Raw genomic sequence first — 17,696 nt, 5'->3', positions numbered from 1 at the left:
TGCATAAAGTACTGTACATAAACACAAGCATACAGTGTGTGCAAGCATCCACAGAGCGCAGATCCAGTGGAAAAGAAAGCCCCAGCTGACAGCTTATCCAATTACAGCAGCAGAAACACTGGTTGCAAAGGAGTCAACTCTGAAATTGCCTGGTGTGATTCAATGTGACTCATGCGACATGTGTAAAATTGACAGTGTGATTTCTGACTGGGCTCCCAGCAGAGATTACCTCCCACAGGATGCAGCAGTTACAGAAGCCTGGGCTGTGTGCCAGGCAAGGGAGGACGGGAGGCGGGGGGGAGGGAGGGGGGGGGTGGATATACTGTAGCCTGCGCGATGATATGATGATATAAATCTCCGGTGAAAGCATCTAAAAAGTCGACTGAGTGATCTTTATGAACGCTATTAGGTGAGACACTGAAAAATAAAGTGGTCAGTCCGTTTTATCTGTAATATGCTTGGTGTTTAATTGCGATGGATCATTTTTATCCTGCCTGTTCAAAGCCTCGTTCCACGAGGTGCACTCAAAAAAATAATCAGGCCTAAAACTCAGACTTCGTGTGATTTAATCACATGCAAATTTTCCATGTAATTTTATCACATAAATACTAGGTAAGAGGTGACATTTTATGTAAAGTCTTTCAGTCAGGTATGTCAATAAAGGATTACATAATTAATGGGGGTTCAGATATTTAATGTACAGGTAATGTGGAACTTCATATTAACTTTAACTATTTCATCAGTTTACAGTTATGTAAAATCATTACTGTACATAAAGTAAGATAAGTCATTCCTTTAATTCCCTTGGGAAAATTTTGTTCTGACCTCTGACATATTACTGGAGGTGAGCAGCCACATATGGGGCACGTTCCACAAGCTTGTGTGAAGTTTCTCACTTACGATCACCGGATGTCCGTCACTTTTCATATTTTATGTAGATATTCCCCATAACCATAAACTGATAGTTAACGTTAATGTGAAATTCCTCATTACCTGTACATCAGATATCTGAACAAAAAACATAAGCCTCATATGTAAATTTGCATTAACTTAATGTAATCTAATTGCATAACTTTAATGACCAACCTGTTTCATAGATTTTAAATAAAGGTTACTTGTTTTTTTTTATGCATAGTATATGTTTGAGCATATTTGCGTTATGTTTTTTAAAAAACACATAACCATTGAAATCATATTTTTCATGTATATAATACTTAAAAATTATAAATATGTTTCATTAGGGGCAAGAATGATTGTTTTTGATTGTTCCTTCAACACCTGATATGTTTCCTGGCTCGAACAATACTGATGTACCTTCTTAACACTTACTGCAGATCTACTTAGCAGTTTAAAAAAGTTGTGAGGAAGTTAAGAAAGAACAAAAACACTAAGTTAGTCTGCTTCTTCAAAATGTATGAGTTCGTGCTCCGCCAGGCTTAAACTCCCATCTTCGTTGGTAATAAATAGAAAATGCGCTTTGCTCTGAGCTGGTGTGCAGACACAATTTACTTTAAAAGGCACATTTCTTTTTTTTGCCTTTGTCAAAATCTGATTATTCATCAGTTCGCCCTTTTGAAATGCCTGAAGCTTACACTGATTTAGTCTGAAGATGTTCCTCTCGTTTGAAATTCTTCAAACTCACATCCGCAAATTGCATTAGCTGGAGCATGACAGAGTCCTCGGTGATGTAACCGAGCCCAGTTTCTGTATGAGTCCACCTCCAGTACTGAGAGCCAACTGTCATCATATGCCTCATGGAAGCTAAAAGACGCATCCAGGAAGTTGTTTTGGGCTTGTTTTCGCCCATCAAGGTCAGGACATGTGTATTGATGATGGTGATCCTGTACATTACATCTTCCCCTGGAGCTGATACAGTAGCAATCAATGCAGGAAGGACAAACAAATTAGACTGGCAGGATGTGTGGCAATTCACAGTCACACAAAGTACACATGCAGTAGCCACATGCGTTTGTTTCTGTCGTTGGGCAAAGACCGAAAACAAAAGTCTCAATAAATGTTCCAGCTTGCAAAGTCAATAATGCACGCAGCTGGGTAAATAATGGATCACACACTTCTTATACTTTCATTTCTTCTCTGTGCTGAATAATAAAGGCAGGAAATGTTGTCTACTGGGGTACACCCTAAGACTCCTGCTGCTCCGCAGGGGGGATGGACTTTGCTTTTACATTGTGGAGTTAACAACACAAACCCCAGTGCAGCCCAGCTACAACACTGTGAATGATAGTAGAACTACACAATATGTGTCACAGTCCTCATTTATCCTCCTTATCTAATCTGTTTACTCATTGATGATTCTGTCAGTGCTCAGTTTTGAAGATACACATTGAATTACTAAAACAAAATAGAAAATAACAAATAAAGTCTATATAAATAAAGACTGTTACAGAATTGAAAGGGAAGGGGAGAGGGGAGGTAAAGTCAGACAGACTAACTAACAGACTGACCAACCCATGGAGGAGACATTGGCCAGACTCACTAACAAGATGAGGGACCCAAGTGCACGACCCCAAAACAAAATAATAAAAAAATCCCACTATGCAGGAGAAACATACTAATACAAAGCATCAACTAACTAACACACAAACAGTAACAGCAACAACAAACCGACAATGTGGTGTGTTGTAAGGCCTTAAATACAAGATATGGCAAACAAGTGTAAGTTAGGAATGTGTCAAAGTATGCTATTATTATATTATTATTAGCTAATTACAGCTTAGTTAGACAGTAGTGAGAAGTTATTTCTGCAGGTTTGACAATATCCACCTGTTCATCCACCCGTTCATCCACTCGTCCATCCATCCATCCATCCATCCATCCATCCATCCATCCATCCATCCATCCATCCATCCATCCATCCATCCATCCAGGCAGCACCAGCTCTTTACAGTGACCTCACAGATAAGGCTTATAGTAGTCTTTCGTGCACATTTTGAATGAATAAATTACTGCGTGCGTGTGTTTCTGTCAGTTGGAGGACTGCTCAGTGGGAAGGTGCCAGTGTGTTGAGCTGGTGCCTTTTGAGATTAACAGGGGCTTGAGGGGAGAGTTGCCAGGCAGCCTGACAAGTTCTCGTACACACACTTTCACAGTCCATGTCTACATTTTCCAAAGTCTTAATTAAACGATGCTAGCTGTGAAATCTGCTTACTGAGATGTTGTGACTGCTATCATACTGTACTCTACTCATCAGTCCAGAGTGCTTAGAATTCTGCCTGGTTCCCCCATGAGTCACTGAAACATCTGTGGACCTGCAGTAAGGTTCTTCACAGGGACACATTGGCCTAGAATCTGACGCATTCAGGGCTGCATGGCTCAGCTCCAAATATGTGACACTAAAAGCTTTTTTATCTCAGTCACATTCCTATTTGAAATTAAGCCAAGTGTTTTTTTTCCTGCAATAAATTATCATCATGCCATCTCTAAAACACTGCATGTGTAATGTACTGGCCCACTAGTCATGTAGTAGCACCTCACAATTCATCATTAAACAAGGTGCCAGAACCAGAGAATCGCCCAGATTGAAGAAACACGGTGTGAACGTCTATCATGAATCAGATGAGCCATTGTGGGTAAATCAAATGTAGCAGTGAATCACAGTTTTACATATGTGTCTTCAACCACCACACCACCACAAACAACCCACTGATAACATCTGTACCCGATACTTCATTTACACACTCCTCACTGTTGGGATGACCGTTGCGGGAACACTTCAGACTCTCCACTAAAACCAGTATGTTTTCAGGCTGTGGGAGGAAACCGGAGAGAACCCACACAGACACGACTCCAAAAAGGCACCGCTGTTCTGCCCTGACTGGAAATACAGTCTGTGCAGCTTTAATAGGATGCCTCACTCAGGCCAAACACCTGATGTCACTTGTGTGGGCGGGATTTTTCTCCTGTGTGTTTCCTAATTGTGGAAAAGCACTAATGATCATTTCGTGGGAGAAATCGTTCCTAATTCTCAGCTGCTGCGTCTGAGCTGCGACAGAGCATCAACGGGACAGCTGCCAGGAATGACTGTACAAGTGTATTATGCAGAGTCTTTGCTGTAAATAATGATCTCTTCTCTAAATTGCTTTATATAATTCTCTTAATTTCATCTGTGAGGTTTTGAAAAATATTTAGATTTTTTTATTTCTTTATTGCCATTTAATTTAGAGGAGCTCTGCTACAAAAGCAACAATGGTACATTGTACAAGCAAACATTGTAAAGATGAAGTGGGAAAAGTAAGTTTTTAATTTATTTAATTACAGCTGCTACAAACTACAACAGTGATAACAGTTGCAGCCATTGTGTCTTCAAACTCACCACAGGAGAAGCTTTATTGTACATATCAAATAAACTCTAACATGAAATTGGAGAACATGAATCACAGCAATACAAGGTTTGTCTTCTTCTGCTCCGTTTCTAAAATGGACAGTTTTGCAAACACGTGTGCTTGTAGTTTGCCTGACGTGCTACGCTCCATTAGCAGCTACGCAGAGGGACTCTTCAGGACACACGCTGTCTCTTTCCCACTGCTGTCATCAAAATCATCCACTCACAGCAAAGTACTGCCATCACCTCCCTGCAAAGCTACAGACTTCTCTTTTACTGCCCATCAGTTTCTATTTACAGTAGACATCTGATGCCTTTTATCTCCAGCCTGGGCTGGGGACTGATAAGATCTGAACTAGTCACCCAATCGTGTACCAACCCAGGGTGTTTGACGAACTGTTTAAAGAACAGTTTGAGGGTCCAACCACGTCTATGCCCAGTGTATTGTTGATGATGCTGTAAGTGTAGCAATAGACTTTTAAGCCATACTTAAGTTGTGTTATAAATATTTTACATTTTATCAGCAAAAATGTGCATTTAACATTGATAGTCTATGTCCAGAGAAAACAGGGAAACTAATGTAATTGTAATTGTTGTGGCTGAAAATGGTCATATCCTACAACACCCATAATGCATTGTGCTCTGACGAATGACCTGAGCTGCATTGATTGGACCTACCTGTTGTTTAGCTCCGCCCCCTTCGTTGCTGGGGCAGGTACAGAAAAAAACAGGAAGCCCTAGTTGTAGTCTGTGAACAATCGATCAATCAGTCCCCTGAGATGTTTCAGGGGACTTTTGGAGAGGAATACATGATAATTTCTCTGCGTAGAAAATATGGTGGAATCTGAGTAATCATTCTTAAATACTACCCGCAATTGTTTGGGTCTTCCTTTAAGCAAACCCAGCTTTCAATGAAATAACAAGCAGCCACAGTGGAAATGAGCAGTCTTAACTTTCATGTTGTCCAGAGATTCAGCCTTCATTAGTCAGATCTTTAGTTCGTTCACTACTGTAAGCTATGATAATAAATATAATATAAGAGAACTGAACATGCGTGAAATATTCACTGTTGGTGTCTTTGTGAAACTTTCTTTCACTGCAGTTTTCCTCTTCTCAGCTGTGAAATAGGCCAGTGTCAGGCGAAGCGTGTTAAAAATGGCAGCACCCGTGTAAAAATAACTGCGTTTCTATGCATTTCAAAATGACAGCTTTAGTCGAGTAGTTTCGTGATAACTTATTTGCCTCTTTCTCTGTCATCTATTTTTAGGATGAAGTAGATTTTGCCTTTCTGTTTTCCTTCAGCTGGTGTCGCTTCCATCTCTGTTGCTATCTTTTCATGAGAACTTTCAAAGCCATCAGTGGGACACAAAGTGGAAGACATCATTTGAATTTCAAAGGCCTGACAGAGCACATTGCCTCCATTGGCAGAGTAAAGGTCCTCTTGACAAGAAAGTGCCTTCAGAATTAATCACCCGCACTCAGACTCCTCCTGGATGCCAGCGAGGCGAACAGCCAAGGAGGGTTTTGGAGAGCAGAGGAAGTCATAGCTAGACTTGATAAAGGAGCTGAAACCCTCCCACCCCGCAAAGCTGCCGTTCTGACAAGGACCAAATGTGTTTTAATGGGCCGAGCAGCGAGAGGTCATTTTAAACTCACTCTTGCCTTTCGCTTACATCAGTGTATATCTTCCCTTTTACAGAAACGCATCTTAACTTGTGTCATCTTCATTGCACCCCGGGGAGACGTGAAACGGCCCCAGAAAGAGCGAAGCTGGAGCTTCTCTGGAGCCTCCAGAGGTTCTGTTCAGGAGACATGCGGCACCAGCCAGCAGCAGACAGCTTCCAGTCATCATCGCTAGGAATTAATTAGCCATCGCTAATGTGAATCAGCTGCAATTCATACTCGCTTTGATTTACAGGGCCCATTGCCATTACATCTCCATGGAGACAATGGAGTCTTTATGGACTGTTCTGGGTTCTGCACACTAAATGATCCCCATAAAAGACCATTTATGGCAGCTTGGCATCACCAATTTCTCTTGGAAGACAGCCCCGTGTGTAGATGTTGGCATCAGACATCAGTCGATCTCCATCTGTACGTTGGTGCAGGTCCACATTATGAGTACATGGTAAATGTTCATTAAACATGTAGGAGAAACATCACAAGATTACTAAAACCTCCTATGGGAAATGACCTAAAGCAAACACATGCAAGACTAAACATACAGAAGGAGAATACAGCGATGTCAGATGTCAGTGAAAGTACTTCCCCTTCACGTCCTTTGAGTTTTGTTTTTGCATTTTTTTAGATTACTGCAAATATTTGTCCCTTGAAACAATAAAAGCAGTTAATTTACATATTTATTTATTTTAACCACAGACTGACAGCAGTAAAACACTGGTAAGCAGGTGATGGGGAGCCACCTTCATTCATCACAATATAACAATCTTAAATACAGTATGTACAGTAAGCTGTATAAGATGGAACACACTGTTCTAAATTTCCTCAGAAAGATGATGTTGGTGAGGATGATGATGATCCTACAATATCAGAAAGTGATCGAATCTAAATCTAATACAGCAAATGTTTTTGATTTAATGGCGTAATGTACAGTAAGTAGTGTTGCTGTATATTGGACTAGAAGTAGATTAACACTGGTGCTGGTTAATATTCTGACGAATGGCTTTGGTTTTGGTTTAGTTTAAGTCTGAACTGACTTTTTTTGCTTTGCTTTCAGCCAAAACTAAGTTGGTTGTTGACTTGCTGTGAGAGCGACCAGGGGAGGAGTGAGACACAGCCACCGCCTCCTCACCCACTCAGCCCTGCTCAGTGCCTGATGGTGAGCGCTGCAATGAGGGGGGAGGAAGAGTGATAGGGTTCCTCCAGCAGCCAAGGCCGTGTCAGCTGCGTGTCAAATACATTTTTATCTGCAACTTCAAATACTGTATGTAAAATCAGCCCCTCTCCTCCTCCAAGCCTCCCATTATTTCGTCGCCTGCTTCCACCTCTTCTTCCATTTACAGCTCTTGGTGTTCACTGGAAACTGTAGCGTTCAGACTACCTGGTAAGTCCATGTGGGAGGAATTAAGAGCTGATGATTCAGACAGTCTTGTATTAAGCAGAACGTTTATCCTCATTGATTCTTAATCTAATTTACTGTTTAATGTCATTTCAGTTAAGGTTTTATTCCCACGTCTGTAATTTATTTATCACACATCGCATCCTGGACTCATTTTAGGGGAGCAGATAATAATTTTACAAGCATTTGTTTCTTAACATTTCAACCCTGGTTCAGAGAAAAAAAGCAATGCAACCTTCCCCTTCATCTGGGTGGGAGCTCAAGATCAGATGGACTTCACTAATTAAAATCCTGTCAAACATTTACAAAGTTAAGTTTAACTTAATTCCCACTTTGGCCAAATGTAGCTAAAAGGAAATGTCCTGTTCAGTGGTTCCACATGTTTGTGTATGGGGTAAACTGAAAATGTGCATTCAGTCATATGAACAAAGACATGACGATTAGAATTGTACAGCCAATATTAGACTAAACCTGATTTAAACATTTCATCATCAGACAAATTAAAAAATGATTGAACATGTCTGCTCCTTTATTATGTCTACAAATCACTATTCATTCATCTTTGAGGGCCCATTAGTAACAGAAATAAAGGCATTTCATATGTAAATGCTGATGTCTTTGATCTTAAAATCTAGAAAGGTCAGCGCAGGATGCAGATTTATTAATTTATTCTATTTCACTTGTGAATAAATGCATAGTGTCCTGCCTTTAAAGTGGATGATGCAAGACCAGAATATCACTGGTTTCTAGTGAAACTGGGAATAGTGGAAGCAATAGTGGACTTTGTGGTTGTGAGGTGGATTTAAGTCTGAGCAGGTTCTGTATGCATTAACCAGATAGAAGAATCCAACCAATTAAGGGTCAGTGGTGTGTTTCCAAAGACACAATGTACAGCAGACCTGCAAAATGAAGGACACAGAGATGCGTGAATAATATTCATTAGTTTGGACAGATGTGGACCTAGTGGGTGGATGTTTTCCTGTTCAAACCTCAAAGCAGAACGTCTGGTCAAATCTGCACCAGACTAATTATAGATATGTTTTTGCTCCCATCTTTGTTTCCTTAGGACATGCTCTATCTGTCCATGGCCACCTGTACTGATTGCATTTCCTCCACCAATTACTTGGGTAATTGTGGGAGCACCTGGGCTGCAGATAACCACCACCTGCGACAGCTCACACACTTTACAACGGAGAGTGGACATGCAGAAGCTGGCCACAAAAAAAGAAAAAATGAGTGAGGCTTAAACTGTAAAGTAAGTTCTGTGTTAAGAAAAATACTTGTTATCAGTTCTGTTGCTCACCACAGTTTGCACTAATCTTAGCAATAGCTACTCCCATTGGGAATGAACTGTTCCACTGACACCTTTGAAACAGGTTAATGCATGGTTTTGCTGTTTAAATTGATAAAATACTATAACTATCCTAAAATATTTTTAAATAAACACTCTATGTTCATAGCTGGTACCTCTGTCCCTTTGTACCTAAGGTACCAAAATGTCCAGTAATGTCCATAATCCTGTGATAAGCTTGCCAAGTGTGCATAATGGGATGGATTCCACCACCCTGTGAGTCTGATATACCCATGTTCAGACTATAGAGAATTACTGTAATAGTGGTTTAATAGGATTAGTGATTAATGCAGCATGTTTATACTTTGTAGTTCAATTAAATAAGTAAGTAAAAAAAACAAAAATATTAATTTGCAAGTTTAATAGGATCAGAGACAAGCTACAGTACGTATATGAGCCAGAGTCCTATGGAGTGTGGAGATGACAGAAGCATGACAGGACTGAGGCACCCCTGACTGTGCTGACACACACACACACACACACACACACACACACACACACACACACACACACGACAAAATGATGTACTGCATTATGGAAAAATATACAGTCTGTTTGCAGTTAAGCTATAATTACCAGACGATTTGTTCATATTCACTACTGTAAGTTGAAATTCAAGTGGGAGCTGTCCTTTTCCACACACATGCACTTACTGTATCTACACACAGTGCTCAGCTTGATCTCCATCCGTTTGTCCTTCTTTTGTGCTCGCCTCAGCAACGTGACTTTTTAAGGAGACGCACTTTGCACCCCCCCCCAACTGGATCTCGTTTTGCTATACACGACAGTGACATCGTGCTCTGGTTTTTCCAGCCAGCTTCCCTCCCCTCCACACACTGCATGCACACAGGCAGCGGGAGCAGCGACGCTCCAGCTTTTCACGTGGGAATCCCTCGGTTGCAGTGACTAATGTCTTATTGTGTCTGCACTGGGAATAGGGACAAATACAGTGCAGTCAAAAAAGTTATGTATTGCACCAGTTAAATAAAGTTAAGTACGACTCATAAGGGGAGCTTATACCCCATAAGTAAGTTATTAATCTTCATTAATCACTGCAGGACTATATTAAGATATTATGCAGATTGCACAACAATCAATTACTACAATCCTTCTGAATTTGAATTTAGTTAGTAATGCATTCTTTTAACTTGACTTTACAACAGTTTTGCACAACATAAAATTACATTACTTTAATTACATTAAAGATTTACAGTAAGAATCACCCAAAACAATTTTACAGAACTAGAAGTCTGGGAAAACAAGAAGAGGAAGATCCAGAGCTGCTGTGGAGCACATGGCCCATAGGGGTTCATGTACATATATGGAGGGCAGAGAGGGAAGGCAAAGCTGAGGGTGGTAAGGTAAAGAACCTGTAATGGGTGAGGGGAAACAGGAAGTGGGAGTGGCTGGAGGCAAGGGGGCGTGGCTGACGTGCCAGGATGAGCAGAACCAGCCAGGGATCTTAACACAATCAAACTCTGCACCTCTGCCTGGTAGCCATGGATGGATGGTAGCATCATCAACACATTATGTAGAAACCTATCAGCTGACTTGTTTTGCGATATCATTCGTTCGTCCTTCGGGTCATTACAAAATGGCATGTCACCGCGCTTCCATCGTTTTCATTTAAAGGTCACCTCCATTGGCATTCTGAGGCGGCCGGGGCCCAGAAGGCCAGAAATTAAATTCCCATCAATGGGAGAAATCTGTTTTCTGACAAACAGCGGCGAGACGGCCCTGTGAAAAGTTCATTTAAATTATGGATTGAAGTCATTTCTGTTGCATTTGTCACTGTGATTGTTTCCAGTTTCTCTGGAACAAGGTAAAGGTTAATTGTGTAACTAAATGGCTGCTGTTGCTGCCTTTTATTTTTTTAGCATGTCAACTCAAATTATAGGACAGTAAGGCACAATTGTTCTGTTTCCATGTTTTCAAATGTGTCTACGGATGAGATGGATGAACCTAAAACGCAGTCAAGTGAATGACAGTGTTTATCATCACGTCACTTGTCACATTTAATCGTTTTTAATTTTTCCACAATAAATCCTTCTTCGCCGCTGTCATTCCCAGGATGCCCCACTCTTTTCCAGGCACCTGCTCCACGTCCAGAGGTGCCTTTGTGACATTTCTGTCTCCTCCCCCTCATCAATCACAGCACGGGACCGAGCAGGTGCTGAAGACCATCTCGACATTCCTCAACTGGCTCAGCCTGCAGTGCCGGAGTCTTGAGGCTCATCCAGTTTTCCCAGCCACCGGATAAAGCCTCAACACCACAGCTCAGACGCCTGTTATTGTCTCCCTTTGAGTCCCAAGGTCACAGGCTCATAGCAAGGGTCAAGGTAACAGGCTGGCAGCCGCCTAACTCATGCATATGGATGCTCCATCTGCTTTGCTGCATAATGCCAAAAACACAAGGCTCTTTCTCTGCCTCAAAGAGCAGCGCTGCCAGACCTCACATGGCATCAGTTCCACTTGTTGGTCGCAGAGTGACGATTTATGCAAAACCTTAATAGATATGCAAGTCAGTGCTGCAGAGTCACCAACTCAACCCCCGCTTTGCCTCAGTCGATCCCAGTCTATCCCTGACCAAAGACTACATCTTACTGTATGTATATTGCTGTATGCATATATGAGTAGGCTACTGTGCTCTAAGGGGCTGACCTCCACTGTGCCAGGCTGTGCAGGCTGCAGTCACACAGTAAAGGCCTGTCTTCCAGGGACACTTTGCTCCATGCACGGCCACGAGGGAGACGCTCAGTACAAACAGCCTGATCTGCTCATGTTAAGGGCTTCTGTCGGTGGCACATTTAACAGTAAATCTATTACACCTTGTGAATTTAAAGAAAGACCCTGACTAAAATGTTACGTGTTGTTCTTTTTAGTTTGTGTCAAACATGAATCATGCTGGGGAACATTTTACTATGTTCATGCCAGTTGATTCTCTGCCCTCACCCACACTGAAACTGGTAAATAACATTTAAACAGCATCAAATGTCATTTTGCAATTCTATTGACGATGACCTCTTGGCCTTTGACGCCTCATGAGACTTACCATATATATTTTATTGATCGTTATGAAACAATTTCTGATGATATTAATGATTATGAATTTTCTCTCCTTGGAGTAAATTGCAAAACCTTCTCCGACCTCTTCTTTTTTGTTCTGTTCTGTTCTGATCTCTGACCTCTAACTGTTTCCTTTAGGTCCATGTTTTATGTTGAGTTTATTAATAACTTTAGCAGTTGTTAGCAGACTGAGACGACATTGCTACTGTACATTTTGGTGTGGTCTTAGTTGGTAATAATGTACAGGATGCTGTGTACATGTGTGTTTAATGGCCTATTGGGAGACAAAGCCAATCAGCGCAGTGCTGGTGTGATCTCATGCAGTTTGCCAGGCTGCCACTCGGTCTTTGATCCCCTGGAGGTTGGCCTTTAATCTCCTTCTGTCTGAAGTGCCAGTCATGGGAGGGGGACTAAACATATACATAATCCTCTTTTGTGAATGTCACCCCGATACGTTAGAAAAGCCCCCCATCGTGCTCTGCCCTGCGAAGACAAGCAGGTGTAATCAGCTCTTTTGTGTAGCATTTACAGCCTGCTTAATGGCAGCATTTGCTATTCATCCAATAAGACGTGTGACCTCAGACTTGTAGCTGTCTTTCAACGTCTCTTCGCCCCCAACATGGCTGAATACGTTTAGCTGCTAAAGAACGTAAAGACACAAGACACAGTGGTGATATTGTTGTCTTTCTGCCTTGCATTTTAAAAAAAATCATGGTTCTTCTGCTTAGCAGTGACTTTTCTCAGTAGTCAGGACCTTTGATTTGTAATTCAATTGTTAGGTCCTGCTTTGCTTTCTTCTTTTTTTTTCTAAATTAGAAGTAGAATTATTGTTTTTCCAGCCTTGCTGTTATAATTCATTATTAAATCTTTAAACGCAAACCCAACATCTCTCTTCACTATTCTAGTCTAACCGGCTAATTTCTTCCCAGAGCAACCTATACTCATGCAGCAACAAATCAATGTGAAAGTGCCAAAAGTAACAGCAAAGAACAACATCAATAAAAAACAACTCAGTGTTTACAAGTGGGCTCCCAGTAGACACAATATCACACACTGATCAGATGATATGGATTAGGATTATGTTTGCACCACATTTGGCCACAAAAGAGGATTTATGTTTTTTAAATATGAAATTAAGCACACACAAGTACATAAAAGTAAAATAATTTTCAAAGATAAGACATTTCAAAGTTATGTAGCGCATAAAAATAGATTAATATGAAAAATATAAATTGCGATTTGTCCCTTCTTAACCTGCAGCTATTTCCACGTTTTTTTATAATACCTGGAAACCTTATTTTAAATCTCATAATGATTTCAGTCAGTATGTCTGGACGATCCACACCAGCCACAGAAAGACATATATGATGAGAGACAAAGGAGGCAGGATTTTGATGGATCTTCCTCCCATTAAATCACCAGTGGAGGAATCTGAGGAGCGCCTCAGGGGCATCCCATGGACGGTTTACGTTTGGTTACTAGGCAGATCTTATCAATATTTAATGCCACAGAGTCGTGGTGTAAATTCACTTCTTTAGTGGTGCAAAGGCTGCAAACTCCATTGGGATGAGACGCGAGATGCAGGATTGTTCCTCTGGCGTTGTCACACACGGGTGACAGAGTACAGAGAAACCCTCTTAATGCGTGTTTGCTTATTCATCTTCCAAAACCTCATGCAGAGACATTTAGATGCTTCTCAGCTCCCGCGTGCATATTTGGAAGCGTTTTCTATTTTCTTGCGAGCATATTTTTGTTTATTTTTAGTATTTATAGGTGGGTTGCATACTGTAGGCGCATATGCACGCCGTGTTGCCTGGATGCGTGACTTGAAGATGGTGTAGGAAGTGCCTGAGTAATGAAACACCTCTCAAATCTGTTACATGGGGAGAAGGTTGCAACATGAGGAAAAAAAAAGGACAGGACAAAAAAAGAACAAGTGACAAAGTGATGTGGCTGTCTAAGCAGCATGTGGATGAGAAATCTGCCCGGCAACCACACTTACAGAGCATCGCTGTGACCTTGGGTCCTCCTCCTGACCTTTTCACCCTTAATATGCAATCCTCCCAGCCATTCATCTGGTGAAAACCAAGCCTCCAAGGCGGACACAGAGTGCACTGTACATCACACTGTAAGTCTGGATACACACAACATGTCCATGCATGCTCCACCTGGGTGTTGATTACAGCCTGCAAATAGCTGCAACACAAGTCGATCACTAGATGAGCTGCAGCCAAGCAAAGCACAGATGACACCAAACAAGCCACATTTATTACAATAATAGAAGATTGAATGGAGATGGCTAATACGACCTGACTGACACCTGTCTCTGTATTAAGGAGGATTTTGCACGATCACGTCCGCTGACAGCGAGCCGACTGATTATGAAGAGGAGACGAGAGGAAAATGTGACAGCGGCGCATCAGCGCAGCTTCGAGTAGCAGATTAGAGCCTGAAGTCATCTCCGCATCCCCTTATCCGCTCACGTGTGTCGCTTCCTTTTACCTTCAATTAAAATATCCATCAGCTGTCAATATGCTGCATTTTAACCTTGCGTCTTCCGCCTCGGTGATTGTGAAGGAGACACCGGTGCCGAGCAGAGAGGCAGACATGAAGATAGCTTGACTTGCTGGAGGACACGGAAACAGAGAAAAGTCGGGAGAGGGTGGAGCTGGAGCTCAGGTCAAAAGCACTCAGAGTGTCATGGAAGCTATGAAACTACGGGCTGAAGATGCAAAACACACAACATTGGATTTATGCTTCCGCCTCTTCCTCCGCTGGTCCCAATTCACATAGAGTCACACCAAATAAGCGCTTGGTGCACGCCGGCGAGCATCTCCGTCTGCTCTTGCCTCTTCTTGGCTCGTGCTTTGCTGACTGTCAGTCGTCCTGACAGCCTGACCTCCCACCGGCTCCACCAGCCAAATGCCACGTCACGTCAGCCCCGGACTGCCCGGGCCTGGCCTTCAGTCATCTTCACACCCTGGTCCACGCCAAATACCAGCCCCACCCGCTCCCTTCAGCCACTTAACACCACCTGAAAATGAGAAACCATTTGTTTGCTCCTCTGTATTTATAGCTCTGTGCTTCAGCAGTGGAGGCCAGGGGAGACCTGCCTGGCGCTGCAGTGTTGGCAAATGGAATTGCTAATATAAAGCAATATAGTGTTATTACGCTACACGCCGCCTCCACTGGGAGATCATCAATATTTGTAAAACTACAGCGGAATATTATTATCACACAGGCTAATTTTATTGATGGTTCTTCCTACTTGCGTCTGGGTTTCCTTAAAACAAAACTATTGTTTGATTGTACCTGGCAGTCATGACTGCACAAACTTTTTCTTCAATCCGTCTCCTGAGAGATTAGAGTTTGCTGAAAACCAAGACACACATAGCACAAAATGTGCCTGCCGTTGGAACACAGGGCGTCTTTTGAAGCCTGGTACGTTATCTGAAGCTCAGCGTGTGTGGAGTCTCTTGCTTTGAGCCGATGACAAGGTCTGATACACCGCAGTGTTTACTGTTACATGCAAATTTGGGTCAATAGTCATTTTGATTCTAATAATATACTGTACTTTAAACGTTGAATGTGCTATTGTTGTCTATATATATATATATATATATATATAGAGAGAGAGAGAGAGAGAGAGAGAGAGAGAGAGAGACATGGTATGTGTATATGGTATCAAATTCGAATAAATGCCAGTTTGTTTATTCGATGTTGTGAAGCAAAATGTCCATATCCATATTCTTCATGTTTTTTGCCTCAGAGTGTTCATCTGTCCATAGCAGAAAACATAGCGCAAACTTCAACCTGGATACGCAAGTTACAAATTACAATATGAATCTAGACAAACATGCATGTGATCTGCAGCTTGACTGGTTTGCTTGAAACATGTTAGCATTCAAGAAAAATTAAAATTAAAATGTGAATTTTCACGGTACTAACTTTGAATTGGATGTGCACAAGGCATTAAATAAGTTTCAGTTCTGTTGTAAAACATACAGAAAACCTGACATTTACTCTAAATTATGGATCCAGCTAAAAATACGCTGTTTAGACATCCTTCGATATCTGATAGCACCATGTCTGTCTTCAAAAAGGGAAGTGTGGAGGTAAGAGCTTGTCTTCCTCCCCAACCTCCCACATTTCCTTTCACCTCTGAATGGCTCTAAATAGTTTAAAGCCTGTAAAAAACACAGACTAGTGTGAGAGTCCCACAGCTACATTTCTAGATAGCCTCTACAGTACCTGCGTGGCATGGTGATTAGTATTTAGCTAATGAGGGGCTTTCAAATGACTCAATTAAAGACGTGTGGGTAGTAAACGCTACCGCTGGGTTTCTGCTCCGAGATCTCACCAACACGCAGCACACTCACGTGAAGGCGATGCTTCAAAGTGAAGGACACTCATGGAGCAAACTGATTGCAGAGGACGGCACATTCAGCTTCGCAACAGCCCAACACGCAACGCGCTCAGTGTAAAACAGGTTTTCACCAGGAAAGATCTGCTTCTGGAACCAAAACATTCAAAATCTCTCCACAGTTCAGACGATGATGGAAAGTGGGATAATTTATACTGCAGCGTAATTATTGATTCAGGGGCTTTACTCTGCACTGCGGCAGCAACAGGCATGTGCGGTTACGTTTGCAGCCTTCATGGAGACCGTGGCTTCACCAGCTCCTTGTTCCACCTCCACCATGAGCAAATGGATTCTTTCAAATGGCGCTAATGCTTTGCAGAGCTCATCATACATGGTCGCACAGATGTTAATGTGATAATTCAATGTGCTTTTCAGCCCGAGCACTAGTTCAATGTGGGCTTGCATTCAGCTGAGCTTATATTTAAAGGTCATTGCGTGATATTACTTACTCCGATGGCCCGTGCGTATTTCGGAGCGTGTGAGCTTCTGTAATTATGCTGTTATTCCATTAGCTCATGTGCAAAATGAATGACTGCTCTGTTTATTGCATTAATTGCATGTTATCTGTAGAGCCTAACACGAACATCATTGGCAGAGTAGGAATATTTTACCACTGCTTAGCGCTGTGACATAGAAAAAAACACAGTTGTGCATTAGTTGATGCAACATCAAAATGCCAGAGGACAAGAAAAATGATTTATTCACAAGCAACTGAAACATCTAAAAGCACCAAAGGTTTACCAATAACAATAACAATACAACAACAATAAAACACTCTAATAATACAATGTAGCCATTTAATTGTATTTTCTAAATCAGGTTGTAATAAGAAATGAACTGATTTACCTTTAAATATTAAAACAATATCTATAAAGCTCTCAGGATTGTAAGAATTGCCTGATTCATGCTGTGATGCTGGATAAATGAACTTAATATTTGCTCATATTGCATCTATACTGTAAGAATGAGACAATGAACCACAACACATACCCACATGAACGCCATGTTGCTCATCAGGTGTCTGTGGAACTAAGTACTGTGGAGCACAGTGTTTGTTTTTGAAGGTCAGGAAAAAGGATTTACTGTATCACGAACTAGAAACATTGAGAGAAAAACATGCTAGAGTCGCGTTTGCCTCACTAGCGAACCTTGGCTGAAACTATAAAATAGTTAATAATAAATGTAGGTAATTAACTAAAATCAGCTGCGTGATTAGTGTAAGGGCTAAATGATGGAAGTAATGTATTTGACACGTGGGGTGGCTTTAAAGTTTCCTTCCCATGGAGTGCGTGTTTAAACAAAGGGGTTCGGAGGGGAGATGTTTTTATTCAGCCGCAATTCCACCACGTCCCCTCCCCTCCCCTCTTCGCCCCCCCCCCATGCCCCGTCGCCCTCTCCTGCCTTTGTTCTCATCACAACAAGCCCGGAGCAGATG

General features: G+C 41.7%; 1 long non-coding RNA gene across 1 annotated transcript; it reads left to right on the top strand.

The window, feature by feature from the left end:
* Nucleotides 1–6,950: 6,950 nt before the first annotated feature.
* LOC114855913 (uncharacterized) lies at nt 6,951–12,711 on the top strand. Its single transcript, XR_003785997.3, has 3 exons — nt 6,951–7,406; nt 8,488–8,676; nt 10,843–12,711. It is a non-coding gene; the product is annotated as an uncharacterized LOC114855913 (long non-coding RNA).
* Nucleotides 12,712–17,696: the final 4,985 nt, after the last annotated feature.

Source organism: Betta splendens, chromosome 5 (genome assembly GCF_900634795.4).
Source record: "Betta splendens chromosome 5, fBetSpl5.4, whole genome shotgun sequence".
Taxonomy (NCBI): Eukaryota; Metazoa; Chordata; class Actinopteri; order Anabantiformes; family Osphronemidae; genus Betta; species Betta splendens.
Note: the sequence above shows the minus strand (reverse complement) of the source record. Positions and strands in the feature narration are given on the sequence as shown.